We start from the raw sequence: 9,751 nt of genomic DNA, 5'->3' as shown, positions 1-9,751 counted from the left end.
CCGTCTCGGCCTCCCAAAGTGCTGGGATTACAGGCTTGAGCCACCGCACCCGGCCAACAGAAATTTTTACACAAACTTCAATTGTTTCTGAATTGCTCTGCTGCAGAACTTAAGGCTATTACTTCTATGCTAATGGCTTAAGTATTCTTAGATATAGATGTCTCAACTGAGACTTTCTGTTAATTAATTAATTTTTTTTTTTTAGGTGGAGTTTCGCAATTGTTGCCTAGGCTGAAGGCAATGGCGCAATCTCGGGTCACCACAACCTCTGCCTCCTGGGTTCAAGCAATTCTCCTGCCCCAGCCTCCTGAGTAGCTGGGATTACAGGCATGCGTCACCATGCCTGGCTGATTTTTGTTGTTTTAATAGAGATGGAGTTTCTCCATGTTGGTCAGGCTGATCTTGAACTCCTGACCTCAGGTGACCACCCCAGCCTCCCAAAGTGCTGGGATTACGGGCGTGAGCCACCACGCCCGGACTTTATTTATTTATTTTGAGGTAGAGTTTGACTCTGTTGCCTAGGCTGGAGTGCAGTGGCACAATCTTGGCTCACTGCAACCTCAGCCTCCCGGATTCAAGCGATTCTCCTACCTCACCCTCCCGAGTAGCTGGATTACAGGCATACACCACTGAGCCCAGCTAATTTTGTATTTTTAGTGGAGACGGGGTTTCACTATGTTGACGAGGCTGGTCTTGAACTCCTGACCTCAGGTGATCTGCCTGTCTCAGCCTCCCAAAGTGTTGTGATTACATGTGTGAGCCACCGCGCCCAGCCTTTCTATTAATTTAAAGACAAGTGTTAGGATAAGGGCCTGAACTTTGGGATCAGACAAACTTTGGTTTATAATTCAGTTTAGCTAAAGCAAACCACTTCATCTCTCTGATCTTCAGATTCTTCATCTATAAAATGGACACAACACCTACTTCCTCTTAGTAATAAAAACTCAAGAATTTATTTGGCATGTCTGGTTGCCCAACTAGAGGCAATTTTCCCCAGCTACACTCAGAGCTCATATAGTTATATGACTAAGAATTAGCTAATAGAGTGTGACAGAAGCAATCTCTGCAACTTCCAGATCATAACTTTTTTTTTTTTTTAATCAGGAAATTACATGCCTTCCTCTCTTACATGCCTTTTTCTCTCTCTTTCCTGTGGGTTGAAATGTAGGGGTGATAAAATGAGTGAGTTTTGCTGTGGAATGAAGATAACACCCTAGGGTGTTACAAAGCAATAAGACAAGAGGAACTTGAGTGTTGGAAGCATTCTTTTCTTCTTTCCTTTTTTTTTTTTTTTTGAGACAAGGTCTTACTCTGTAGCCTAGGCTGGAGTGCAGTAGCACAATCGTAGCTCACTGCAGCCTCAACATCGTGGGCTCAAGTGATCCTCCTGCCTCAGCCTCCCCAGTAGCTGGGACTATAGTTGCACGCCACCATGCCCAGCTAATTCTTTCTATGTTTTGTAGGGACAGGGTCTCACTAGATTTCCCAGGCCGTTCTTGAATTCCTGACCTCAAGTGATTCTCTTACCTGGGTCTCCCAAAGTACTGGGATTATAGACATGACTCACCATGCCTAGCCCGAGTGCTGGAAAAGTTCTGTACCTTGACTTGGGTGGTGGTTACACAGGTGTATACACACATAAAAATTGATTGAGCTATGCTTTTAAGATGTATGTGCCTATTGCATGTAAGTTATACCTCAGCAAGAAAAAAAAAGATAGAAGAAAGCTGATTCCTGGAATGCCCTTGTGGAGTGGAAGTCCCCTTGGGACTGTTACAAAAGAGAAAAACAAACTCCTATAGGGTTTGGGTTATTGTCTATAGGGGCATTGTTCTAGCCATTTAACGTGTACCTTAATCAATATAAGGGTAGGAATTTTTAATTTTAATGTTGCCTCCATTATCCCCACAGAGCTTGGTGAATAGAAGGTACCAATATCTGTTTAATGAATGCATGTTTTTGTAGATGGCTTTTATCAGCGTGTTAGAACATCCAGTATAAATAAATTTAGAAAATAGAAAAAAATTACAACATGTAAAGGGAGGGACCTTCTTCCCCTACTTCCCAACCCACCTGCCTTCTGGGTACTTCCTTTCAGTGGGATCTGGTGCAGCAGTTTTCAACTTGCTTAAACAAATGACAAGAACATTCTGAGACAGGAAATGCTATCTGCTCTGCTGATGGTGCCAGTGTGGGGGTGAATGTTAACTGGAGTGCCTGGGGGGAGACCCCTGACGCTCATGTCCCCACGACTCAGAATCACAGTGCTCTAGGTGTTTTTAGGCTCTAGGCAGCTGGGGAAAGGATCCCTTCACCAGCCCTGGAGCAAGGCAGTGTGTTGTCACAGGGGATGCTGCCACGAGTGCCCCTGAGTCATTAGGAGAAGGCTGTGAACAGGAGGAGGAAGGGCTGACAACACAGCCCACACCCTGCTGAGCCTCCAGGGGGATGGCTCCCTGGTGCAGTCAGCAAACATTCACTCCAGGAGGGCTGGGGGCTTGGCTGCAGAGAGGGGCGACACACCCACCGCCTCTGTCCTCAAGGAGCCCCTCCCTGGTCCAGCTGCCCCCAGACAAATCCTGCGTTACCAACAGTATAACAACGCGATTTTATTTACACCGACTAGATGTCTAGCACCTATCAGTAACACGCTATTTTACTTTCACAAACATCTGGCTCATAGATACAGTTTACAGATGAGAAAACAGAAACCTGAAGAGGCAAAGCAAGTTGCCCAAGGCCAAAGGGTGAAGGTCAGCGTGAGCTGCCACCACCATGTTGAAGTTCACCTTCTCTTCACTGTGAGGGCTGCCTGGACACCGGGGTGGAGGAGCTGTCAGGGCCCTCCCTGTGGAAGGTGCTGGCAGGGGGTGGGGAGGTGTGGCCTGAGAGGGGCATCCATAGCGTCTGAACTTGGCCTTAAAGAATGAGTGGCAATCCAGTCAGCAGACAAAAGGTCGAATTGGGGTGGGAGTAGGGGGTCATTCTAGACAGCAGGAACAGCGTGTGAGAAGATCCAGAGCAGAGAAGGCAAGGCATGTGTCAGCTTGGTGTCACTCAAGCCTGGGGTAGGCAAGGGGTTGGGGAGGCTTGGGAGACGAAGCCAGGGAGGTGAGCAGATGTCTGATGGGGCCTCCCTTTGGGGCGAAGCCCTACACTGGTCCAGAGGCAGAGGGTCGGTCGTCTATCAATAGGATGAAATTCCTGCTAGTCCGGGTGCCCACTCATTCACTGAGCACTAGCAGGAGTCTCTGCGGGGCCTGGTGTTGGCCTGTGGTTGGGTGGGACCCCCTCTCTGGAGGGGCACCCAGACTCTGTGGTCCCTGCCTGGCCCCTCCTTCTATGTCACCTTCCTGGGGTACCACAGATGCATGCCGAAGACCCCCACTTTTCAAAGCACCTTTCATGGCACACTGAGTTTTTTTGAGGAAAAATGTTTGTGGTAAAATAAATGGAGACAAGGGTGTGATTGCCTCCTCCTTCTTGGAACAAGCTTGTTCAAGTCTCTGAAAACTAAAAAATGGTTGTGGACATTGCGTGTGTGAGTGTCCCAGTATCCTGGGGCTGCTGTAAGAAAGCGTCGCGCTGGGGCTTGAGCAGTGGACATCAATTCTCTCACAGTTGTGGAGGCCGGAAGTCTGAGCTCCAGGAGTCGGCAGGGCTGTGCCCCATCTGGAGGTCTAGGGAGGGTTCATCCTGCTCCTCCAGCTGCTGGTGGCTGGCAGTCCGTGACGTCCGTGACGTCCGTGGCATCCGTGGCACCTCAGGCTTGCTTCTGTCCTCATGTGTCTGTGTGTCTCTCTCTCCTCTTATAAGGACACAGTCACGTTGGATTAAGGGCACACCCTAGTCCAGCAGGACATCTTATTTTAACTAATTACATCTTCAGCAAACCTGTTTCCAGTGAAAGTCACCTTCTGAGGTGCTGGTGAGGCAGGAGAATAGGGTTTGGAGGCAGGGAACCTAAGGCCATTTCAAGCCGACTTCCTAGAACTAAATTGAAAGGAAAAACCTAACTTTCCAGGACTAAGTAACAAAAGGACCAGAGGCTACTCCCTTTGCTAAACCCCTACCTTTTCTGTGCCACAAATGGGAAATTGGCTGTTGGCAACCAATCAGACTGATTGCCGGCCGCTGAGTCTTCATTGGCATAGAAGTGCAACTTGGTAACTTCACCTTAGCCTCTGATTGGTTGCTTTTTGCAGCCAATCACATGTTTGCACAGGAGTGTGACCTTCATAACTTCATTTCAGCTTCTGATTGGTTGCAGAAAGCAACCAGTTGTGGGCCACCACTTCATCTACATGATGTGATCACCAAGTGGCCAATGGGAAACCTTTAGAGGGTATTTGGACCCTAGAAGATTCTGGATCCGGGCTCTTGAGCCGCTGCTCAGTCTGCTCCCACAATTCCCTGCTTTTGTTCTTTTGTTGCTTCATTTTTTTTTTTTTTTTTGCTTTGCTGGGCGTTTTGTCCAATTCTTTGTTCAAAACGCCAAGAACCTGGACAACTTGCAGTCACGACACTCTAGTGGTAACACTGGGGGTTAGAATCTCAACAAACCTTTTGGAGGGGGCACGATTCAACCCATAACACTTCAACCTGGAATTTCCCACAGAAGTCATTTTTTTCCTCAGAACTCTTTCTGAAAATGCCCCTCCCCGCACGCCCTCAGACCCAGTGGAGCAGCTCCCTTTGGGAAGTGCTGCCTGTGGTGAACAGGATGGAGCCTCCCACGGGGACAGGGCCTTAGAGGAGGCCTCTGGGCCAGGAAGGGGGGTCCGGCGCCACCTGAGGCCCTGGCAAAGTAGGTGACCGCAGAACGGGGACACAGGAGGGAGGAGGGTGGGGGCCTGTTCATGGAGCCCTCCCTTCCCAGGCTGTCCTGGGCCCAGGGGCTGCCTGGTGGCTTCACAAAGCAGCCAGACTGGGTGGGGCCGGGTTGGGTCCAGGACGTCAAACTCCCAAGGGTTCTGTCTGCCTCATGACCTGTGTAGAGGCCACAGCTGAGCAACGTCCAGTGTGTCCTTGTCCTGGTCACACCTGGGTCCGCACCACCTCACAGGCTCCCGGTGCGAAGGCGTGGGCGCCTTTTCAGATTCACCAGAGCTGGTTTGTGGAAGCTCCCAGAACAGACCACGGTCTGTAACAAGCTTTCTTCCTGCCCATAAATTTTCCCCTCGACAGGGCTTGCAATTAAGTCCATAACCCCGCCTCCTCCCTGCCTTTCACTTTCTTGCTTTTGGAGAGAAGATTAATGGAAATGTATGACTTTGTCTGTGGTGTAAAGACATGGATTCAAATTCAGGCTTTGCCATGGACCTGCTGTGTGACCTTTGGTAAGATCTTTCACTTCATTTTCACATTTATAAAACAGAAGTAATGATAATACTGGCCCTGCCGGCCTTCCTCATGTGTCTGTGGCTGTGGCGAGAGACAGGAGCATGAGAAACAGCATCATGAGCATGGTAACAGCCACTTTCCTCATCTCCATTCTGTGCCAGCGACTGTCATAGAGGCAGGGGCTCTAAAAGTTCCTCATCAGGTACGGTGCACGCATGTGCCGTGTGCGTGATAGAAATCTTTATTTATAGCCCTCCATATGAAAATGTGGCATTTAGTCACAGATTAATCAGCAGAAATTGGTAGAAATAGTGCTCTTTTTCTCTCATTTTAGTGATAAGCTTTTGCTAAAAAAAAAAAAGGAGGAAATCATCGCTGAATATGGTAATGATAATGCTTAAAAAATTTTAAAGTCAGGTTTATTGAGGTGTAATTTGCATACTGTGAAGTTTAGGTGGACAGTTTTGTAAGATTTGCAAAACGTATAGAGTGTGTCAACACCACCACGATCCACGATCCAGACAGAATATTTTCATCACCCCCAGGCGATCCTTCTCATTCCGTTTGAACTCAATCACTCCTCCCGTCCCCAGCTCCCGGCAACAGTGGCTTAGATTTCTGTCTGTAATGGTTTTGCCTTTTTCTGAGTGACATATAAAGGCAATCATGCAACAGCCTTTTGTATCTGACTTCTTTCACTCAGATGATACCTTTGAGTGTGATCCATGTTGTTGACTGTGTCCGTCATTCCCTCTTTTTCCTTGCCGAGCGGTATTCCGTGGCATGGATATGCCAGTGTGTTCATTCTTTCACCTGCTGAAGGACATCTGGGCTGTTTCCAATTTGGGACTGTTACAAATACAGCTCTTCCGAACATTCATGCACAAGTCTCTACATGGACATCTATCTATAAATTTTTAAAATTTAGTTTAATTTTAAGTTCCAGGATACACGTGCAGGACATGTAGGTTTGTTCCATAGGTAAACAGGTGCCATGGTGGTTTGCTGCTCCTATCCACCCATCATCTAGGATTTAAGCCCTGCATGCTCTAGCTGTTTGTCCCGAGGTTCTCCCTCCTTCTGCCCCACAACAGGCCCCAGTGTGTGGTGTTCCCCTCCCTGACATGGACATCTGTATTTTTTCTCTAGGAGTAGAATGGCTGGATCTTCACTTTTTTTTTTTTTTTGAGACCGGGTTTCGCTTTTGTTGCTCAGGCTGGAGCGCAGTGGCGTGATCTCCGCTCACTGCAACCTCCACCTCCTGGGTTCAAGTGATTCTCCTGCCTCAGCCACCCGAGTAGCTGGAATTACAGAACCGCCCCAGGACTTTCAGCCCACAACTCACAGCCATCAGAAAAGGCAGCTGTGGAACAGTGCCAGGAGCACTGGCCTGGGAGTCTGTTGTCAGGTCACCTTTCTATACTTATTTTTCTTCTCTGTAAAACTGGGATAGTTGTCATCTCTTCCAGCATCATTAGGAACACTAAGCTGGAAACTGCATATAACTTTGAACACAAGGCCTAGCAGAAACTGAGTTCCCTCATAACAGATCCCTCCCTCACTGGGTTGTCTGCATGACAGAAGTTTATTTCTCTCTTGTTTTTGGATCTTTCACAGCAGATGAGCCTACGTCCTCAATAATGCACAGGATTGCTGAGATGGGAACACAGTATGCAGGGTGCAGAGCTGCTATTGACTTGGAAAACACCAGGAGAACCTCATTTAATGAAATAGCCACTAATGGCCACCCTGTGTCTAGGTGCTAGGAGCACATGGTTACGACATCGGGAGAAGAGGGAAGCTACAATGCTTTGGGCAGGAGTGGGCCAGCAGCTTCCTTTCTGTGACAGAAGAAAATTATTAGGTAAGGCGGAAAAGGTCTTTCCCAGTTCTGTCATGCTTTGCTCTGCCTTAATCTCCATTTTCAGTCCCGTAGGCTAGTCTTAGGTAATCGTTTAATCCTCTCCTGGGAAGGAGAATGGAGATTAACATTTATTGAGTATCTACTGTGTGCTCAGGCAGGGTCATTTCAGTTTCACTTACTTGACTGGGGTGTTTGCCAATGGGGAATCTGAGGCCCCAGGAAACAAAGCTATTGTATGGTAGAGTTAAGATTTGGACTTCGATCTGTCTGACTGCATGGTGCTTCGGACCAATGAGCAGGCCTTATGTTTTCCACAGGCCACTCTGTGGCCTTGACAGCAGGGACCTTATCAGATTCATGTTTATCTTCTCAGCAGCATCCAGCATAGCACAGCATGCGTGGGTTGGGGCGGGGGACTTGTCTGATGTCTGATGGGGCGACAAGGGAGTGGGCAGGGAGATGGATGATCAGATAGAGTGATCAGCATCCTGCACACGAGATTCCTGCCAACAGCCCCCCAAGAGTCCCCAGGCCACAGACTGGAACCTGCTGCTCTAGAACTCAATCCTTTTCCCTTTATGTGTGCAAGATAAGTGGGAAGGAGAGTAGATGATGGCAGCAGGTGGGGAAATGGTTCTTTCAACGTTCCCCTCCTCTCAAATCAGAAGCTCCCATCCCACCTCCTCAGCCCCTGAGCCCGCTGACCTCAGGCGTTGGCTCCGTGGGCTCCGTTCTGCTGGCTGGGGCCGGAAAGGGCTATGTACTACGGTCAGAGAGAAAGCGCTTTCTGAAATTGATGTGGCTTGTGTAGGAGGGAGGTGCACTTTTTAGCCTTTGTCCTGGTTACAGAGACTTGGGTATTTAAATGTGTTCATTTAAAAGTCAATTTACCCTAGGAGACGGGGTAACAGAGTGCTCGAAAGCTCAAATGGCTTGGTTTTTGCAAAAGCCAGACACTGGGTAAATCAACCCCACTCCCGTTTTCAAACCATCAAAATCAAGGTCTCTTTGTTAAGTTGTTTATTTGGTACAGAAAAGCTGCCAAGACTGCAAATGAGACGGCACTTGGTTGTTGTTCATTCCTGCTGATGGCTTGGCGAGGCCAATCTTCCTTCTGTGTTGCAAATCCGCGTGGCTTAACCCCTCCAGTCCTTCCCTCATCACTTTGCAGCCTTTGCCATGAGCATTTCTCAGAGCTATTGTGAGAACCCAGTGGGTCAGAGGTGACAGCTTTATTAAAGATTAAGCTGTCCTCTCTTCCTTTGGGGCTGGTAATGGTTAACTCTTGCTTTGCAAATTGGTTTTTCATAGATTTACACACTCTCCAACAGGATCATCATTGCTTGAGGGCAGGTATCATGTTGTATACTTTCCCTAAGGCCTTCACTGTCTCACACATAGCATTCAATAAGTATTTGTGGGTTTAGGGTGCGTGCGTGTGTATGCACGCATGTGTGCACATGTGCAATGTTACTGGAGATGGAAGAGTTACACAGAAAACCCCAGGGAATCAGTCAGCAGGCAATTTTAAGCCTAGCTGCTTGAGGGGTGGTGGGGGTGGTTGATAACAGGACAAATTCCGCAATTATCATTTAGGGGACTTTTTGTAATGGCATCCTTTAGAGAATCAGCTCAGATGACATATTCTTCTAATCCCAAACTCAAGATTTTCTCTCTGGCTGCCTATAGAAATAGAGGTGTGCATTTGCATGGGAGGATAGCTGTTCCTTCAAACATTTATTCAAGGGCAGAAGAAGGCAGGGCCACTGAGAACAAGGAAAAGATCAGTGGATGGTTGAGCCACACAATGGGAGGAGCGGGGTTTCCGAACTATCAGTGCAGCATACAAAACCAGGCTCTGCTGCTTGCAATGAATCTCTCCTCCATTGTAACTGAGATATGTACATCCTCTTTTTTCTTTCTGCTGTTTCTGTGTTAACTGCAAATCCACTTCTTAATTTCAGGAAGATCCAAAGAAAACATCCTGGGGTCCTGAGCTGAAGTGTGATGGGAGGAGTCCTCTGCATCTCAGTCTGAGCCTGGTCTCCCTCCCAGCCATGGTCTCACACTAGTGCTGCCGGGAAACTATCCCTCACAGCCAGTCCTGGCATCAAGCAGTAACTCTGGTCCAACTGTTGTCCAACTCAAAGGTTTAGCCGCTTAGATTTTCCTAAAACTTGAATTTCATTTTCCTCTAGCCATGGAATACAGATTAATCATTTACAGTTAAAATCCAAGTTCAGATTTTATTTGTTGTGGTTTTTAATTAAAATCTCACCCGTATTTTGTGGATTTTTTTTTTTTTTCTTAGAACGGCAAGGACACTGTGCGTATCAGTCAGCCTGGACTGCCATCACAAAATAACAGACTGTGTGTCTTAAAAGAACAGAAATGTATTTTCTGACAGTTCTGGAGGCTGGAAGTTCAAGGTCAATGTTCTGACTGATTTGGTTTCTGGTGAGGTCTCTCTTTCTGGCTTGCGGATGGCTGCCATCCTGCTGTGTCCTGTGGGGAAGTTCAAACTTTTCCTCTGAAGGTTTGAAC

The 9,751-nt window shown here is 47.7% G+C and overlaps 1 long non-coding RNA gene across 1 annotated transcript; it reads left to right on the top strand.

Moving 5' to 3' along the window:
- The first annotated feature begins 2,679 nt into the window (after nt 1-2,679).
- LOC105525323 lies at nt 2,680-9,456 on the top strand. Its single transcript, XR_001003896.1, has 2 exons — nt 2,680-2,857; nt 9,172-9,456. It is a non-coding gene; the product is annotated as an uncharacterized LOC105525323 (long non-coding RNA).
- The last annotated feature ends 295 nt before the right edge of the window (nt 9,457-9,751 follow it).

This window comes from Colobus angolensis, unplaced genomic scaffold, assembly GCF_000951035.1.
Source record: "Colobus angolensis palliatus isolate OR3802 unplaced genomic scaffold, Cang.pa_1.0 Scaffold53, whole genome shotgun sequence".
NCBI classification, from domain to species: Eukaryota; Metazoa; Chordata; class Mammalia; order Primates; family Cercopithecidae; genus Colobus; species Colobus angolensis.
This window is presented reverse-complemented; position numbering and strand designations above follow the sequence as displayed.